This window comes from Anastrepha ludens, chromosome 5, assembly GCF_028408465.1.
Source record: "Anastrepha ludens isolate Willacy chromosome 5, idAnaLude1.1, whole genome shotgun sequence".
Taxonomy (NCBI): Eukaryota; Metazoa; Arthropoda; class Insecta; order Diptera; family Tephritidae; genus Anastrepha; species Anastrepha ludens.
The window spans coordinates 27615933-27636678 of NC_071501.1; the positions used below are offsets into that span (position 1 = coordinate 27615933).

The following is a 20746-nucleotide window of genomic DNA, read 5'->3' on the forward strand; positions in this document are numbered from 1 at the left end:
AATTCAATAAAAATTTGGTGTTTTATTTTCTTTAAATGGGCATTTTAGTGCGTTTTTATATCCAAAGCTAGGCAACACTGCAATAGCGGGAGAGAGATACGACTGCCGAAAGCAGAAGAACACCAACAACAACGCGGGCAATGCCACCAGATGTTACAAAAAAGTTAAACTAAATAATACTGAGTGAATTGTTTAACTAATTATTAAAAAATGTATATTTACAAAATTATAAACATAACATTTTAATTAGAACAGGCTAGAAAAATGTCATGAAGAAAGAACTAAAACTCCGAGACTAAATAACAAAAAAAGAAATATAAATTAAGTTACGGAAATGGTAATCTGGCCATACTGGTGCTAAAACCACGTAACTCATTGTCAAATTCGCTGAGCGCAAAGTAAGAGGACCACGATGGCGCCATCTCATTATGCTTTCCATCATGGAAATATGGAAAAATTCTTTTGTCTTTTTTTAATTGTTTTAATTTTTTTTTGTAAAAAAGTGAGATTGAAAAAAAACCTTTTTATTAAATTTTTTATTTTTCTTTTCTTGAAATTTTGACATTTTTAATTTTTTTTATACGCAAATAAAAACTTACTATTTTTCTTTGAAACTTATACTTAATCATTTGCGGAAAGAAAAAGGGTCATGATTAACTTTTGATCTGGGACACACTATTCCGCCACGACACAAAGCAATCGATCAGCCCACAGTTGTAAAAAAAAAAATCAAATTTTGTATTGCAAATTTACGTTGATCTGCACCAAAATCACCTCCGGAACATAAGCTTCGAAGGTTAGGTATCACAACCTCCCCCCATTTCGGATGGCGAGCTGCGCTTCCATACTCCGATAAGAGCTTAAAAACCTTTTATTTCAAAATCACATACAAATATTTCAATTTAATTCATGCATATGTATGTATGCACCAAATGGTAGGTCCACTACAAATAGGAGAAGGAGCCCAGCCAAACACCCCAAAGGGGTATACGCGCCAATTCTATATGCCAATTATATATATATATATATATATTTATGTATGCATACCTATTGCAAAAAGGTAAAAGTAGTTTTTCTTTGTTTCACTTAAATCGTAGGCATTTCCTGTTCCTCCTTTTGACTAACCAAAATATTTTATTATTTTCTATAAAGAAATTAGTGCCTTCCCAAAACGCTATTCCCATCAACAACGCCCTGCAGTTCTTACAGCTAAAACTAATTTCTATGAAGCGTTTTACATAGTATTGTCTATACCCAGCCCTTTCGAAGCCATCTCAATCCATCGTCGTGTCTGTTGTGCTTCCGCTAATTAAGAGACATTTCGTTTGCGTGCAAAGCCAATGAAGCTACGAAACGGCAGCATTTGGCAAATGGAGCATTAGTCAGTTGGCTGATTGGGTTTCCCCAGTTGGGCTTCAGCTCGCCGCCACGTATTCATAATTGCTTAATTGAAATTCATTGCGTGTATATGGGCGCAAAAGCGAGCAAATTAAGCCAACATGAAAGCGGCAGGTATTTTGCGGGGCTACCACTGTAATGTTGCTGATGGGAAATATATTTGCGTTTCTTCTGAAGACGATCATTTATGCAAAGTGAATAGAAATTGAGCTGATTATGGTGAAATAAAATATAAAAAAAAATTTATCATCAGGTAAATTTTTTTTTTTTTTTGGTTTAAAGAGTATTTAAGAGCCGCGATGGATGAACTTCGAATTACTATATACCGAGGGTCTGAACCTAAAACTTGTACGAACATTCTCGAACGCGTTTTTAACTCTTTCTTAGCTTTCTTAGAATAGAGTAAAACATAGATTTGATATCGAAGGCAGCCACCATGTGAGATGTGTTGACTTTTTTAGGACCACAACCATCTCTCAACGCTCCCAAGGCCGATGAGCCTTAACAACTGCGCTCTTAGTTCTGCCTTTTCCAAACTGAAAAAAGCAGCAAAGCGAATGGTTCTGTTGGTGAACGAGGACAAAACGAAGTACCTTCTGTCATCAAACAAACAGTCGGCGGACTCGGATATCGGCACCCACGTCTCTGTTGACAGTTATGATTTTGAGGTTGTAAAAGACTTCGATTATTTAGGAACAAGCATTAACACCGATAACAATCTCAGCCTGGAAATCCTATGGATAATCTCTCGTGTCATCAAGAGCTACTTTGGGCTAAGTAGGCAACTGAGTAGTAAAGTCTTCTCCCGACGAACAAAACTAACTCTCTATAAGTCCCTCATCATGCCCGTCCCTATGTATCAGAAGCTTGGTCGATGACTATATCCGATGAGGCGTCGCATGGAGTGTTTGAAGTGTTTGAGAGAGAGATTTTTCGGAAGATTTTTGGACCTTTGCACGTTAGTAATCGCAAGTATCGTAGACGATGCAACAATGAGATGTAAGAGCTTTAAAACAACAGCGAATAAAGATCCGGCGACTTCGTTGGCGGGGTCATGCCGTCCGAATGGATACAAATGCTCCGGCTCTGAAAGTATTCGATGCGGTACCAGTTGGTAGCAGAGGAAGAGGAAGGCCTTCTTTGCTTTGGAAAGATCAGCTAGAGAAGGACTTGACTTCACTTGGTGTGTCCAACTAGCGTCGGTTAGCACGAGAAAGAAACGACTGGCGCGCTTTGTTAAACTCAGCCAAAATCGTGTAAGAGGTTATCGCGTCAATTAAGAAGAAGAAAGCTTCCTTTTTCTTACTTGGCATAACTGGAAATGGTGCAAGTTAGAGGCAATTATAAAGGCAAGTTGAAGCATCTTTCGGATTAATGGCAAACATTTTTCAGACTCAAGAATGTAGGTTCTGCGTTCTTCTCCTCATTCAAAGATATTGCGAGGCAGCATGGGAAATTATGAAAAGGAAAAGCCGTAAGGTGATACGCTGTGCGATACAACACATTGGACGTTTTTTAATGCACATTGTCTGTATGTATATTTGTATGCACATATGAAGGCCGGTACGTTTGTATGTGCATGGCTGATGTACTCTCAGATGTATGCGGCCACCTTAAAGAACATAAGTCAGAGCAGCAGCAAAGGTGCCAATCCTGTATGTCGAGGCGTCAAGAAAGCAGAAGATTAAAATATGGAGACTGAGAAAATTCAAAACGACCACAAAGGAAATAAAGGAAATACAACAAGTCGAAGAAAATGTTGGCAAAACAACAACAAAGTATTGCACGCAAACTCGGGCAAAGTGAGATTGTCGACAGGGATATGACTTTAACCGAACTTTTGCTGCGCAAGCCGTTATACAAATATGCACTCACACTAATACGCATATGCAGTTTCATGTGTATGTATGCACCTGTGTATATACATAATTGTATATTAGTATGTGTTGTATGGTGCGCCTCAACTGCACTTCCGCTGCGTCAGTCATTTTCATATGCGAATGAAGCTTTTTTCTGTTACTTCCTGCTTTGTTTACTTACTCATCTACCTTTCTTTAGTTTCATTGGAGCTATTGGGGTTTTCGTTGTCTTATTGTCGTTTTAGTTGCTTCCAGTTGGGGAGTATCTATGTAAATATGTACATATGTATTTATATATTATATTTATGTAGTATGTGAGGACAGGTGGCTTGAAGGTGCTGGTCTGAAGGAAATGAACTGTCAGAATGCAAAGCTACAAAAATGTGCACGCGTATGCTGATCAAGTTTAAGACAATTTGTTCAACCCCGAATGCGATTCCGACACCAATCCCGCTGTAGATCCCGATTTTTCTAATTCGAAAACCGTTAAATCTGAAATCCATTCATATTTATTAGAGTTACATCCACAATCAGCAAAAAAAAAACCGTTGGGGCTCTATACAAATTTTTAATCACACATTTCTGATAATTACACTGTACAACAAAAAAAAAAAAAGAATAATAATTATAATTTCCGACAACGGTTTTAGGCAGGAAGTACAAAAAAAAAATATACGCATATTGGTGATTTGAAAGTTTAGCCTCTAACTTTTATTTTACGGGACGTCCAAGCTTTCACCTTTTGACACATTCTCATATTAAATCGGCATTAAAAACTATGTGATCCTTACAGTTTAGATAAATTACATGTTCAGCAGTTCTATGTAAAAAATAACGGGGAATATTTTTGTGGAACATTTTAACCCTCTAACTCCTCAATACGTGGATATTTTTGTCACTTTTGTGGGAAGTGGTCAAAAAATAGTCATAACAGAGGGATATAACGGTTTTAAAGGTGCCACAGAAATATTGGCCATAAAATTCTGCTATAAGTTCCTCAATACAACAAAGCTCTAAATTCAACTGGAAAGCCAGAAAGATGTTAAACGGAAAATATGTTAAGGGTTAACTTCCTGAGTTTGTAGTGGAAAAATTTCAACTATTGACATAAGAAAATATGTGATTCCTACACTTTAGGATACAATGAGGCAGTTCCATGTAAAACAAAGAATGGAGAATATTTTTCTGGAATATTTTAACCCTCTATTTTCTCAATAGTCTGACCTTTTTTGTTTTTTCTGTGGAAAAGGTCAAGAATACTCTTAACAGAGCCACAAATATATTTGCCATAAAATTCGACTACAAGTCAAGAGCTTTAAGTTTAGCTGGATGGGCAGAAATAATTCGAAACGGAAAATATGTTTAAGGGCTAAATTTGTTAGCGTACGATGATCGTTTGAAAAGTGTTAAATGCGCCACTCTGTATTATTTTTAGCGAACTTTAGTTAATACAACATGCATCGTTCGCCGAATTAAACCTTGGTCGAATTAAACCCATCCGTTCTACTTGAAAGTACCGTTTGAAAAGTGCGTGCAAAGTTAGAGAGCTGGCACTACTGGCGTGTATCGAGGATTTGTTTAGTGAGTAGCCTCTCTTGGAAGAACACCCACTAAGTTTCCGCCAGATCGGTTTATTTCATTGTGCATTCAATTAAATCGAGGAAGTCGAGTGATTTTCCGCTTCTATCCCCACAACGCACCAGCTCACGCCTTAGCAGGTGTGGTCGCAAAATTAATAGAAATAGGGTTACAGCGCGTTTCACATCCACCCTATTCTCTAGACTTGGCTCCCTCGGATCCCTCGGAGTACTATACTGTTCCCCAATTTGAAGAAATAGCTGTCGGGAAAAAGGTTTTATTCAAACGACGAGGTGGTTGTAGAAACAAATGGCTATTTTTCAAACTTGGACAATTTCTATTATTCTATATAGATCAACAAACTAGAACAGCATTGGACGAAATGTAGGTATAAGCTCAAAAGAAGACTATGTCGAAAAATAAAAAAGATTTAAGTAGTTTTTAGTTTCGCCCGCAAGTTTCAAACGACTCTCGTATGTTGGACAAATTTTTGTGGCATACTAAAAGTACATAATTATATGAAATTTTATATTTTTATTTCCAAATATTATAAAAAAAATAAAAATTTCATTTCACGTCCATAGTGGGCAACGAACCTGGGACTAGCCGAAATGTAGTCGCGCATGCTCTCAATTTATTATAACGAGGAACAAAAATTTATACAAATGGGAGTCTAATTCTTGAGCTTCTTTGGAAAGTTTTTGTGCAAACATCAAAAAAATTTACAATTCGGTTGCACAATCGAAATTTGAAGTGACATCGATTAAATGGCTTCAAACAGCGTCCGACCGCTGTATGAAATTCTGATTGACCATTTTTTTCATAATTTTATGTTCAATTATGTGCAAAAAACTATGAAGTTTTAATTAATTAGTTCCTAAAAACTTTATTTTTTTCTTGCCATAATCAAATATGACTCCTAAAAGTCCCATAGAAAGGTTCAAATAAGAATTAAAAATATTTCCAAAGCCACTGTCACAAAAGGCACATAATGCATCGGACTTAGAGTATTTTTGGAGACATTTTTAAGACCCCTTTCAGAGTCCCCGCGTAGAATGAAAAATCACTCATTCAAAGCAGAAAGGAGCGAATTTCTGAAGCAAAGAAAGTTTAAGTTCATAAAAAGAATATTTTAGTATTCTTCTCGCTAGTTAAGAAGCAACATGAATATTAGTAACCTTACACTAACATTACCGGAAAATATGAGCAGATTTGTTTGCCAATGGCTGATGAAACTCCTACTGAGCTACTAACAACGAAAAGTGAGTGTTCAGCTTTACTCTTTGGCAAAAGTTCAAAGCTCATCGTTAACCCAATCTCTCAATCTGCCTACATTCCGAGAAATGCTTAAGTAACAATAATTGAAATGTTATTTTTAAACATCCTTAAAATTCCATAAAAATTTCCGTAATCTGAAAATGCTGCCATTCTCCAGCCCTGAGGCACATAAACTGGTTGTGGTGTGGTTGTGAAAATTACCGCCACTTACGCTAATTGAAAGTAGTTGGCATACCTTGTCGGTTCGTCTGACTCCTCAACATTGAGACACTTAAGAATGTGTAAGTTAAAGGAGTACCTCTTGCCGTTCTCCACTGCACTTTGCTACTTTTCAATTTGCCTTCAGTTAACTAACTCACAACAACTCCACTTGAGATGTCGCCTCTTTGGTGCCATTTGCTGTTCGCCGAATAAGCCATGAAATGACTTGCTAATTACATTTCTTTTTCTTTCCTTTTTTTTTACTATATTTTTAGTATGCACATAACTGAGTACTTGCATACTTTTCAAGCTATTCACAATTACGGCGGAATTTCTTTGCGTGCCAGAGCATAAGAACTTAGAAAAATAACATACTCGAAAATGAGTTGAAAGTAAAAAGAAATAAAAAAACAGAAAATTAAGTGGAGCTAATAACATTTCGGAGTTGAAGTGGTGCGTCTTACTATTTGCTTGTTGTTTTTGTACTTGAACTGTCACCCAACATTTACAATTATCATTGGAGTTGTCATAAAAGTGGCAGCTGCTCTCAGGCGACACAAAACGCTGGCTGGTTGCATTTCCCACTGCAATTTCTAGCACATTTTGAAGCTTTTTAATTACACAGGCAGTCACTCTTAGTCACATTACTAACACCCGCCAGCTAATGTAGTGAAAAGTTTGCTAACTCAACACCTTGACCTCTACATGCAGCACAAGTAATTTGAGTAAAAGAAAAATGGAGTATTTTTGAAATGTTTAAATTATGCGCTTCCTACGCTTCTGAAATGTCACTTCAAGTTGATGACTGAGGAAGTGACGCCTTCGAAGTAAAGTACTTGTCTGTCAAGGCACTCAGACGCATTTCCGCTCGTCTACAATTTACAAGCACACACCCATTTTCCTTTCTAAATCAACTTATTCATCTACATACACAACACAAATCGCTCAGTTGTCAATTCACCTACAGGTGCACTCATACACTCATTGCGATAAACTGAAGGTTTTCATCCAACATTTCATGATTCTGCAGCTTCTTTCGCATGCTTGCAAGTAAATATTTCTAATTTCAGTTTTACAAGAGAAATTTTTGCAATCTACTCTGTATACTCGAAAGTATATATGAAATGAGGTTGTAAGAACTTTGTCTTATTCGTTGTTTGTAAAAGTGAAGATAACTCTTAACGCATCCTTGAAATTTAAAAAAGGAGCGGCTAAATGTAAAATACAACCCTTGAATGATTTTGTATCAATATTTTGACCAGTTTTGATTATTTTTCCTTTTTTTTTTTTTTTTTTTTTTTTTCATTTGGTACCTACTGATTTCTTTTTGTTCTGAAACAGGTAAAGTAAAATACGAGGTAAACGTTTTTAAATGCATAAAGAAGCCGTTGAACATCTGAAGAAGCCTTTAAGCATTTAGTTTTAAGTTTAACTCTTTTTTTTAGTTTATTATTAATTTATATTTTTACTATTAATTTTATATTTAATTCTTACTTTATTTAATTCAGAGAAAAACTTCTTTTGCTGTTTCGTTTTCTATGTCTTCACTCAAATTTATTTTCAACAACAAAAAAAAAAGTCATTGCATGTTTTACATTAAACAGTTTCAAAGCAAACCTTCTCAAATAACTACATTTTATGTTGTTGATTTGAGTGATGCTGAAAAATAAAATATTTCCCTCACTCAAAGATAAAAAAAAAAAAACAAAAACAAGATTCTGTGGAAAGTTTTTGGTTCAGACAAATATTTTTATTTGATTTTTAGTTTTTTGTTTTGTGCTGTGAAAGACCAAATTGATTGAGAATTAATTGAACCAAAAGTATTGAGGAAAACACAACAAAAAAAAAAACTTGTTTTTGGCAAATTGAACTAATTTTTTTCTATAAACTGATTTTTTGGTCTCCAATCTTTTCTTCTGGTTTTTCTTAGTTCACAAAGAACTAAGTTCTGTCAACCAGGCAAAGCACAACACAGAGTTCCCGAAAACTACTTCTAATTGAAATCGAAATATGGACAAAGAAATAAATAAATAAAATACATAAATGAAAGCAGTAATTTAATTTGTTATTTTATTGTTAAATTGGGCTTGAGGTCACAAACGAAAAATGCGAGAAATCAATATTTGGAGGCCAGTAAACGATTAAATTATTTTCTGTCTCTAAAACAATTTTTTTTTGTTTGAAACTTAAAAAAAATTCCATTTTATAATTTCCGCAGCTTTTTCGGATTTCAGGTCGAAGAGGAATGCCTGAAATTTATAGTTTTTGATTTGAGATTTTCTTTCTCAGACAGAAATTAAAATATCCAGCACACGCCCACCGTATTAATTTTTTGTTTCAATTTTTAATTTTAATTGTTTAAACAATTTGCATTCCACAACATCTTCCGTTTTTTTTTTCTATTTCTCCTAGAAAATAAGTTTCCAAAATTTAGGTTTTTTTTATTTGAGTTTTTCTTTTTCAGACAGGGATTAAAATATCCACCTAGCTTACCGTATTAATTACTTTTTCTTAAACTATTTTCTTTTTTTTCATTTCCATTTCCTCTTCGGATTTTTCGTATTTCGTGTCGAGATGAATTCATGAAATTTATGTTTTTTTAGTTCAGATTTTTTTTCCAGACAAGAACTAAGATATGCAGCTCGCTACCCGTATTCATTTTTTTTTCTTCTAAAAATAATTTCTTGTCCATTGTCCATTTCATGAATTCTTCGGCTTTCTCTTAGTTCACATAGAAGTCAGATATTTGAAATTTAAGTGTTTTTTCTTTCGAATTTGTTTCGGAAAATAACTAAAATTTCCAGTTTGCTTTCCGCATTTATGCTGGATTTGAGAGAGGGTATGTTTTTGTTTTGGTTTGTTTTGTTTTTAATTTGTTAAGAAAATGGTTTGACTATAATAAAGGGGTTTCCAATAACAGGTGTTATTTTGAATAGCCCGCTATTTTGGTAGATGTCACTTTTGAAGCTGTCATTTTTTGATATCTGACAAGTAGAAACTACACCATTAATAAAAATGAAACGATGCACCCTTAAACAAAGCATTGAAATTAATAAAATTCACTATAAAAATGGTGAAAATTTAGTACAGTTGGATCATCGTGAAGAACCTTGTGCACGTCGCTCAAGAACAGCCGAAATATTGCTGTGTGTTGAAGTGAAAGTGTTGAAGAAAACCCAGGTTTGTCCATTTCTCGTCGTTCTTTGGAATTAGGCATTCCACAAACGTCATTACACCATATTTTACATAAAGATTTGGGCCTTAAGGCTTATAAAACCCAGTTCACACAAGAACTCACGCCGGCCAATCATCAATAACGTCGTGTCTTTGCTGATTGGGTCGTTGAAATGCATGAAAATATTCCGGAATTCCATCGAAAAGTCATCTTGAGTGAAGAGGCCCATTTCTACCTCGGTGACTTCGTCAACAAGCAAAATTGTCAGATCTGGGGCTCAGAAAATCCAAGAGTTATTGTTGAAAAGCCTTTCTATTCTCACCGTGTGACTGTTTGGTGCGGTTTATGGTCCGGCGTAGTCATTGGACCTTACTTTTGCGAGCAACAGTTACGGTGAATGGATTGCGCTATTGAGAGATGATTAACGATTTTTTATGGCCGGAATTGGATGGTATTGATCTGGACAACGTTTATTTTCAACAAGACGGCGCTACGTCCCACACAAGCAACGAAACCATTGATCTTTTACATAAATAACACCTCTTATTGGAAAACCCTTTTTTCAAAATTTTCAAAATTTAATTTTTCAAAAATCTTAAATTTTCCAAATTTATTCAGAGTTGAAAATTTTGGTATAGAATTTTTTCAAGTGAAACATATTCGCCTCTTTTTAATATTTTTTTACAGGTGTTTTAATATAAATATTTTTTTAAATAAAACATAAAAAAATTGGGGAAAAATTGCATTTTTTTGTTTACAATTGTTTTGAAATTTAATTTGTTGCCATTTTTGAAAAACTGCTTTTCTGTAATTTCTTCATTAATAGCTGAAACTATGCGCAGCAATCGCTCCAATCCTTCTAATGAGGCTTTTCGAGTCATATTCAAATACGTACAGCAAATAAAAATACTTCTCCAGCAAAGCGCTAGAACTCATTTGTATGCACCTGTTGCAACGCTAGAGTAGTCCATTTGACGACTACGCATGTATGATTTCGAACCATGAAATGATTATTCGCTTCTTACTGGATGTCCTATGCTCAACAAGGAGTTAAAGGAAAACACTTACATACTTACAGTGAAATCTCTATTGAGCGGACGCTTACCGCCAACCAGCTTGTGTCCGTTTAAGAGAGGTGTCCACTCAAAAGAGGGTAATTTCTTCGGTTACATAAGATTTGTTATGGAAAAAAATGCCCATTTAAAAAGATGCCTTATTCTTCTATTTCTTTTTTTTCTACGTCTTCTTAATTGGCGCGATAGCCGCTCACGCGATTTTGACCGAGGCCTTTCTCTCTTCCTCTCCTACATTAGCTCGCTCTCTAACGGATATTCGGAAGCTACCCAGAGGATATTTGGGCTAAGCCCGGAAGTTGTGAGGTGATTGGACCATATATAGAAAAATCGTCTTGGCCACTCCCAAGTGAATAGCAGCCAGTGACTTTCCCACATGTGTGGACTTTTACATATGGAACCATCCTCACAAGGGCGGTGTCACTGTAGTTACTATCATATTCCTCAAATTTCTCATGTTCCTCATGACCTGGTACCGATCCCAGTAAAGCCATCGTCTTTACTCCCAGAGTACTAAGAAAAGTGAGCTACAGTCCTTGTCCGGCTACAAAGCTGTCCGGCTGTCTCTCTTTGTGTCGATAAACTTTCAAAACAAATTTCTATTACTTGTGATTAATCCGCTGCCAATTCGTTTGCCATATAATCAAAAAGTGCTTGGTAACAAATGAAAAAATATATACATGAAAGTACTTCACATTATATCCTCTGCGGCAGTTCAACAAATACCTCATTCGAATTAGAAAATGTTATCGAAAATTGCTCAGACTATGTAAATGACCAATTTATACACACAACTTGCATTGTTATTTGCATTCAGTCATCCCCAGCGGAGCACAACAATGAAGTGGAAGAGACATTTTAGGCGACACAACTAGTTGCCGCAAGCGCTGGTTTGCATATTTACACATCTGACGGTGGGTGCAGGCGGCAAACAAATAAAAAAGAAACCCTTTGGGTTGAATGCTAACACTTACACGCTAACACTAACACTCTAACACTTCAGTTGTGTATGAATTTCTTGGCACGTTCCAGCCGAGATTTGTCGATTTGTCTGCCAGCAAGGTGCGCTATTATTTCGGTTTATTTTACTTGGCACCTGATTTTTCTCTATGTCCTACCACAGACTAATTTTTTTACATTATTTTATTTTTACTTTGTTTTGCCATCCTTTTGCACTCTCTTTGCCCTCAGCTTAGTGTGTACGTATGCCTGCTTGCGGCTGTCTGATGCTCCTGCAATGTCTTTGCCTTTGTGTCTATGGGTATTAAGATTTATATGCCTGGCACATTGTCACCATTTATTTTAAAGGCAGATGGAACTTGTAGCAGCACATTTGGCAAACAAATGATAAGCGGAGAGGTCAGGTGCGCAAGCGGTGAGTGAGTAGGTTGCTTGGCAGTAATGCTGAGTAGCAAAGGTTTGAGAGAGTACTGGCAGATGTCAGGATATTATTATTTTTCTTGTTGTTTTTATTTTTATTTTCTATATTTTTTTGTGTGTGTTTTTTATATTGCATGCAGGTGAGCATAAGTTGTTGTATTTGTACAAGCTGTCGACTACGAAAAAGCAGAGTGAAATAATATTTATTATGTTAAACAAAAGCCAGCTACAACAGAAGTGGGAAAGGCAAAGAAGAATAAGAGAAATAAGAAGAATAAGAAGAAGAAGAAAAATAGGAAAAAGAAAAAGAAGAAGAGAATTACATATATGGCAGCTTTCAGCTATGAAGTGCAAAAGATTTAAAGGGGGAAATTGAAAGGAGAAAAGGTGAAAATATTGGCGGCTGCATTGAGGGCCAAGAAAAAGGTGTCAACAGGCAAAAAAATATATATGAAGTCATATAAGGCAAAAATATATGTGCGTGTGTATGCATTGTGTATGATAGCACTTATGTATATTAAACAAAATAAAAGGTAAGAAATAAGAATAAGCATAGTGTGCGGCAAAAGTCAAGAAAATTGATGAAGTTGGATGTAGAAAAATAGCAGCGCAAGTCAAAGGTTCAATTTCCGGCATATTGTCAGATGTATTTTCATGTTAAAAAGAGAGTGAGGCGAGTGAGTGGTGATATTCATCACTACAAGAAAAATGTTTAAATAAGTAAAAGCGTAAGCTGGCGAGAAAAAAGTGTAGAGGAAATGAAATGGAAGTGCCTTGTGAGTGAGTTTTTTTCTTTTTTGTTTTGAGAAGAAAGAAAAAAGGTCAACCTAAAGCATAATACCTATTGGCTTGCTATCGAATTTGAAAAGCCAATATGCAGATCAAGGCAACAGTGAAGTCATACAAATGACAGCCCACTTTGTAGGCTTGAGTAGATTTATGGCTAAAATAAAACAAGTCGTAGAAGCGACTAAAAAGTGGTAAAAACCTATAACTAAGCAATACAAATAGTGCATAAAAGTGATACTAGCACAAATGAGCTAGCTTAGAAAAACAAAAAGAAAAGCAAAAGAAAAACAGGAAAAAAGAAAAATAAGAGAAAAAAAGAGAGAAAAAAAGGAAATAAGAGAAAAAAAGAGAGAAAAAAAGGATAATAAAAAAATATATATAAATTACAAATGCCTCTGCAATAGTGCATTTGCTTTCAAGCTAAAAATATAGCACTTTCCGCATGCTACCGCATTAAATCTCCGCGCTCCCCCCACAATCAGTGTGCGCTAGTTATATCCAGTGAGGTGGACGTAATAAGTAATGACGCTGCTGCGGGAGCAGTTCAAAGTAGATAGCGATTTGGGAAAACAAAAAGCAATTTTTTTCCGCATGTCAAATCAAAGGTTAGTACACTATTCTTCGGGGAAATTTAAATTTAATTTCAAAACATAATTTTTCCTACTTCTACCCGCTAACTCCACTTGTGCGCCTGTCGATAGGCAATGATTTGCGCAGCTCACTGAGTGGCACTTTAATTTGTGCAGAAAAGGTAGACTAAAGATGAGAATGTAAATGAAAGAATTGGAATAAGAGAAAATGAAAGCATCCAAAAACAAAAACTAAAATACATAAAAAAATGAAATACAACCAAATTACAAAAAAAAAAAAAAAAAAATACAATGAAAAATAATACTATTGAGATGTTGAATTAGTTTTAAAGGTGACACACAGATGGCGCTATTTATCACTTTATCGCGTTGGCAATACTGTATATATATTCATGACAAAGCCTCATCCCTAGGCTTTGTTTATCAGTATCTGTCATTTCGCTGAAGTATAAACAACGCAGTGTTTTCGTGCTCCGAGTATGTCAACTTTCGTGCCGTCGAAACGCAATTTGCGGGAAGCTTTGCTTTTCAGCTTCAATTTGAAAAAAAATACAGCCCAAGCCCGTGAATTGCTGCAGGAGGCCTACCCAGACCATACTCCGTCGATTTCAACATGTGAGTACTGGTTTCGACGATTCAAAAGTGGTGATTTTCACACCGAAGACAAGGAGCGTCTTGGCCAGCCCAAAAAGTTCGAGGACGCGGAATTGGGGGAATTGGTAAACGAGGACTCGTGCCAAACCCAATAAGAGCTTGCTGAATCATTGGGCGTTGATAAATCAACCGTTTGCAAGCGTCTAAAAGCGATGGGAATGAACCAAAAGCAAGGACATTGGGTCCCGTACGAGTTGAAGCTGCGCGACGTCGAACGGCGACTTTTTACGTGCGAATTGCTGATCGAGCGACAAAATCGGAAGGGTTTTTTGCATCGGGTGGTGACTGGCGACGAGAAATGGATCCACTACGATAACCCAAAACGCAAAAAATCATGGGGTTTGCCCGGCCACGCATCAACGTCGACGGCCTAGCAGAATATTCACGGCAAGAATCCTGGATCAGGTCGGCGTCGTATATTTTGAGCTGCTCCAACCGGGCGAAATAATCACGGGGGATCGTTACCGACTGCAATTGATGCGTTTAAGCCGGGCATTGAAAGAAAAACGGCCGGAAACGGTAAAAAGACACGACAAGGTTATTTTGCAACATGACAACGCTCGGCCGCATGTTGCTCAACCTGTCAAAAAATACCTTGGAACGCTTGGCTGGGAAGTGTTACCCCACCCGCCGTATAGTCCAGACATAGCTCCCTCCGATTATCATTTGTTCCGGCATATGAGTCTCGATTTGGCGGACCAGCGGTTCTCCTCGTACGAGGCTACCAAAATATGGGTTGAGTCATGGATAGCCAAGCAGCGGCCAGAATTTTGGAAAAACGGCATCCGGAAATTGCCCGAAAGATGGGCGAAAGTTGTAGCTAGCGATGGCCAATACTTCGAATAAAATATTTTGTACCGTTTTTTCACAATAAAGCCCCAAATCTTCGAAAAAAACCTTTAAAACTAATTCAACCTCCCAATAAAAAGGGGAAAAAAAGTTATCAACAAGAAGACAAGCAAAATATATATATTTTGATAATACAGGGTGGTTCATTTAGTGTTTGCAATTTAATTTAAATTTATAAATTAAACTAATTAATTAACTTAAATTAATTTCTCTTTATTGTTTATTATTTAATTTTTAAATTTTATTATTTATTTCTTAATTGTTGTATATAACTTTATAATATAAATAACTTAAAGCCGCATACATAATTTCGAATTTTTTTTAAATATATATTTGTTTTACCTATTACTTCATATTATTTTATAATTTAAATATTAAAAAAAAATGTTTTTATTGATTATTATTTAATTTTCAAATTTATTTCTTTATATTTAATATAGTTTTGTAATTTATAAATAAATTAAAGATGCATAAATAGTTTGCAATGATTTTTTTTTATTTTTTATTGTTTAATTTTTAAATATGTCAACTTTTATTTTTTAGTCTATAATATAAAAATGAATCGCAAAATGTGTTGGTAAGCGTATAACTCAACAGCGCATGGACCAATCTTAACAATTCTTTTTTTTTAATGTTCCTTGAAGTCCAAGGATGGTTTGTACGGCGAGAAAAAATCGTATAATTTCCGGGAAAACCCTAAAACAGCCCTTTTCTTTTTCCCATACAAATATTGCGCGTTCGAGTGTGCGTGTTCGTGTTTGAGGATCTAATGCGTTCACACTAAAGTGATAATATCGTGAACCCGACCAAATTGAAAAGTCGAAAAATGTAAGTGCTATAGATTTGATTCGCCTCGCAATATTCTTCCTTTTGTTTTAGTTTTAGAAGGAGCTAAAGAATGATTTCAGCCACAAATAATAAATAAAAATATGTAAGTAAATTTTAAGAATAATCATGCAGGGCTGAACAAATGCAAACATATTTTAAGAATACCAAAAGATAAACATTATTAATTAATCTAGAAAACCCATGTTTCTCACATGGTCAATTGTTTGTTGCCTGTTCCCGTGTTAGAAAACCATCAGATTTGTATGTACGTTCACCAGGTAATCAAACAAAAAACAAAATCATAAAGCACTACTATAAAAATGAAACAGATTTTTGTTAATACGGGTCCGCTAGTATTTAATATAAATTTATAATTTAAATAATTTAAAGACGCATGAATATTTTGCAATCAATTTCCTTTTATTGCTTACTGCTTATTTTTTAATTTTTATACATCTTTGTTATTTTTTATTATTTAATATAAATTTATAATTTATTTAATAATTTTATTATCTAATAACTTTCTTTTTTTTCATTTTTTTATTATTATATGAAAATTTATAATTTAAATAATTTAAAGACGCATGAATAACTTTTGTTTATTATTTAATTTAAATATTTTCATTTTCTTTTATTATTTAATATAAATTTATTATTTAACAACGCATGGGTACTTTGCAAGAAATATTTTTTATTGAAAAGCGTAAACCTTACCATGAATGAATGAATTAAAATGAGTTTCGTATTTCGCCCTCATGCACTTTTGTGCTGTCTACTCAGCACAGTAAACAATCGGAGAAAAGGAAACAATCTTCCGTTTCCTCAGTGAAAGCCAAGACAGAATGTTAACCCTGGGCCAACCGCTGTTCGAGAGTCTCGAACAACTGTCTGGCTTAGACGTAAATAACCTAATAAAGTTCTTAAACTGCACAGACTTGTAACAAAGATGTGGCGACAAAATGGTGCGGAAGCACAATGGGATTCTGGAAGAATCACGACATTAACCTTAATAAGCCCAAGATAAAGTTTGACCGCCGTAGCCGAGTGGGTTGATGCACGACCACCCTTCGAAGTCATTCGGAGGACGTAGGTTCGAATCTCCGCGAAACACCAAAAGTAAGAAAAAGTTTTTTCTAATAGCGGTCGCCCCTCGGCAGGCAATGGCAAACCTCTGAGTGTAATTGTGCTATGAAAAAGCTCCTCATAAAAAATATCTACCATTCAGAATCGGCTTAAAATTGTAGGTCCTTACATTTGTCGAACAACATCAAAACGCACGCCACTGATACGAGGAAGAGCTCGTACAAACACCCAGAAAGGGTGCACGCGCCAATTATAATTAGATATAATACATTTATAATTTAAATATAAAAACTTTGCAATTAAATTTTTTTGCAGAAAATAGGAAATCGTGCCATAAGTGAATGAATGAATGAAAATAAGGTTCGTATTTCGACCTCATGGCCTTTTGTGCCCTCTACTCGTCACGGTACCTTAACAAAACCCAAAGTTGCTTTAATAAACCTAAGATGGAGCTGGGTGGGGCTAAGCGTACGTGCTTTTCTTTCGGCTGCATCCGGCCGAGATGTATCAACCTTCTTCGTGCTATAGCGTCACATTCGAGAAGAAGGTGTGCTGGAATCTCCGAGGACTGGTCGCTGAAACGACAGAATTAGGTGGACCGTATCCCAGTACTGTGCAGATGACTGCTCAATCAGCAATTTATCCTCAGTCAACCAATCAGTTTATGCTCAGGGAGGGTTATGAGGTGCTTGAATTTCCTTTTATTATACCCGCCCAGTAAGTACTTCGCCTGTCGTAACCCCACAATTTGGTGCCAACTCATGTCTCTTAGCGTTAGCTCTTCGTTGATAAGCTTCTTCTTGATAGTGTTCCATAGCAAGGAAGGGAACGGGGCCGCAGCCTCGGTAGCTAATACATTCGCTACTTTGTACTCATTTATATCTCTTTGTTCTGGGATCCATATGAGACGAATGGATGTGATTGTGCATTTCTAGCAAATTTAAGTTCTCGATGCACTCAAGAATCAATGTGGACTTAACCTCAGAATAGCAATTCACTCATTCTGGAAGTTTCTGTTAAAGTTGATCTCTGCACATAGACAGATGGCATACACTTCCGCTAGGAAGGTGTTTGAAAAGCTACAGAATACTTCGTTTTGCCAGAATTTCATTTAAAGGACATCTGCTATTAATTTTAAAGTAGTCAATTCGGCCAACTCACGCATTTATGTCACCAATAGCAACTGGAATTTTTTATTTGAACTCTTGTCTTGTTTCTGGAAGACGTGTGACGTTTCTCCTCAACAGTGCATCTCAAAATATATCAAAGGCAGTAATACCACAGCTTCTATGAGGAAAACTAATGCCGCTATTTGGATAATTAATTTTTAATATTCAATTTTAGATAAATTTTAAATCTTTATATATAAAATTGAATGTTTGTCTGTATGTCATCGATGAACTCAAAAACTACTAGACCGATTATTATAAAAACTGGTATATATATGTATTTTTCCACGGAGAAGGTTTGTAGAATATGCTCATTGATGCCACTCGCCACCAGGTGTCGCTGCAGAGTAGCAACTACTGCAGTATGACCATGTATTTTTACACAGAGGAAACGAATATAACATGTTCATAGATCCTGCTGAATTCTTGAATTCGCTTGATTTGGCAGGCATGCCGCCGCACATTCAAAATTGGCGTACCCATCATTCTTTTTCGAAACATAATAAATCCACCACGACTTTGCAATGGAACCAGACTCTCGTCAAGAAAATGATGTACAATGTTATCGAGGCAACAATTTTGACTGGAAAATTCAAAGGTGAAGAGCACGTCATGTTGCCGCATATCCCAATGATCCCGACAGATATGCCGTTCGAATTCAAACGTTTACGGTTCCCGGTGCGACTCGCTTTCGCAATGACTATTAACAAATCACGAGGAGAATCGTTACAAGTGTGGGGATTAAATCCAGAATTCATGCTTCTCACATGGACAGCTCTATGTGGCTTGCTCACGTGTCGGAAAACCTTCTGATTTATTCGTCTACGCACCAGATGGAAAAACAAGAAATATTGTGTATCCCACAGCACTTCAATAAACATCGAATTCAAACTAAACTTTGTAATGTTACAATTTTTTAGAAATAAACAAAATCAATAAAATGGTTTAAATGAATTGAATATTTGTGTACTAATTTTTCCTTAAAGTTATTTTTCTTAAATTTATTTTAATTTTTGGCGTAGCAACGCGCACCGAGTACAGCTAGTAAATATGTAATAAAAGTAATAGTATTGTAACAATAAACCTGAATCAATTGGATTTCGCTCTTGGCTGCTCAAGAGAAAAAACGAAAAAATCACCACCTTTCATTCCAAACGCTAGCTTCACGAACCACCCTGCACAAGCCCGCGCCTTATCACATTTTTGCCATTTATATTTCAGTGTTGACCTCCCACTACTACACACAAAACCATTTAAAGAATTTCGGTGTGCGCTAACCCTTTTTAACAAACTTTATTGAACTATACCCAGGAGTGCAATTTTTTCAACGGTCTACATTGTTAACTGTAGTTGTAGGCGCAGAATGGACATATTTTTAATTCAAACTTTTTTTTTAACAATCTCACCAGCAGAAAATTCAGTTTTTAAGTAGGCGACCGATTTCGTTTATATATTCAATGTACGCCGTTGTACCTGAAAGGTGGCGTTTAAACACAAGCAACAAAAAAAAAACAAATTATAATAAGAAAATTCAAGGGGGTGAGTTAATCTGGAAAAAAATTAGGCTGTATGGAGTAAGGAAGATGTGTGGATGAGTGCTAGATGAGCAAGTACTTAATCTGGTTTTGCCTGAACAGGTAGAGACATTTAAGCAGTAAAGTGAAGAATTCGAAGATGCTAAAATGAAAATAAAAAGCATAAGCTGAGAATCTGGGCAAATCAGATGAATATGGTCAACAAGCCAGCTGGTTTGAGTTGAGGTCATATGGTTCTTGAAATGGAGGTACTAGTGTATTTTGAGGAGGTGCTAATTGTTTTCTAGTTGGCGCTTTTGGGAGATTCTGTAGAATTATTTATTTATTTGAATTTTATTTGTTATTGCAGATTTATAGAATCTTTTTTATTTATTAATCAGTAGAATTCAATTATATTCCTGCTAGCTATTTCATTGTCACCCCAGTAATGACCAGTCGATGTTTAAAATCGCCAGATAAAACCAATCATATAAAGTAGTACGGGCCCTAACAAAATCCATATAAACGGCGGTTAAATTTCAAGGGCCGATGTTGAATGTGAACCACACCTAAACGTCAAGTTTTTTTCCTGCATTTCATTTGCCATTTTTCAATCTCAGACTAACTCAATTTGAACCATGGAAAGATACACAATTGAGCAACGCGATAAAGTTATTCAGGCTTATTATGAAAACGGGCGTTAAATCAAAATGCATATCGCGCACTTCGTGAAGAAAATCATCTTCAGTGATGATGCACATTTTCACCTCAGTGGATTCGTCAATAAGTAGAATTGCCGCATTTGGGCGAATGATAATCCAGAAGTGATTGCCGAAAACCAGTGCACCCACAAAGAGTGACTGTTTGGTGCGGTTTATGGGACGGCGGCAGCATTGGGCCGTATTTTTTCCAAAATGAGGCCGGTCAGGCAGTTATTGTGAATAGTGTTCGCTATCGTGAGATGATAACGAACTTTTTATGGCCCGAATTGGAATATATGGATGTGGACGATATGTGGTTTCAACAGGACGGTGCCACTTGTCACACAGCTAACGAAACAATGGCTCTTTTGCGTGAAAAATTCGATAACCGAATAATCTCACGTCGCGGCGATGTCAATTGGCCGCCAAGATCATGTGATTTGACACCGTTGGACATCTTTCTTTGGGGTTATTTGGATGAGATAATTCGGCACATTTACGGCATAGAACCTCAATTATGCCTCAGCGTCATCGAAAATTTGGACCATCGGATGGAGGTGTGCCGCCAAGGCCGCGCCGGCCATTCGGCCGAATTTTGTTCCATACGTAATTGAGCCATATCAATAT

General features: G+C 36.0%; 1 protein-coding gene across 3 annotated transcripts in view; it reads right to left on the reverse strand.

Annotated features, from left to right (window-relative positions):
• The window catches only part of LOC128865100 (tyrosine-protein phosphatase Lar), a 271747-nt gene that overhangs the window by 231278 nt on the left and 19723 nt on the right, over nt 1–20746 (reverse strand). The gene's annotated exons all lie outside the window — the stretch shown is intronic.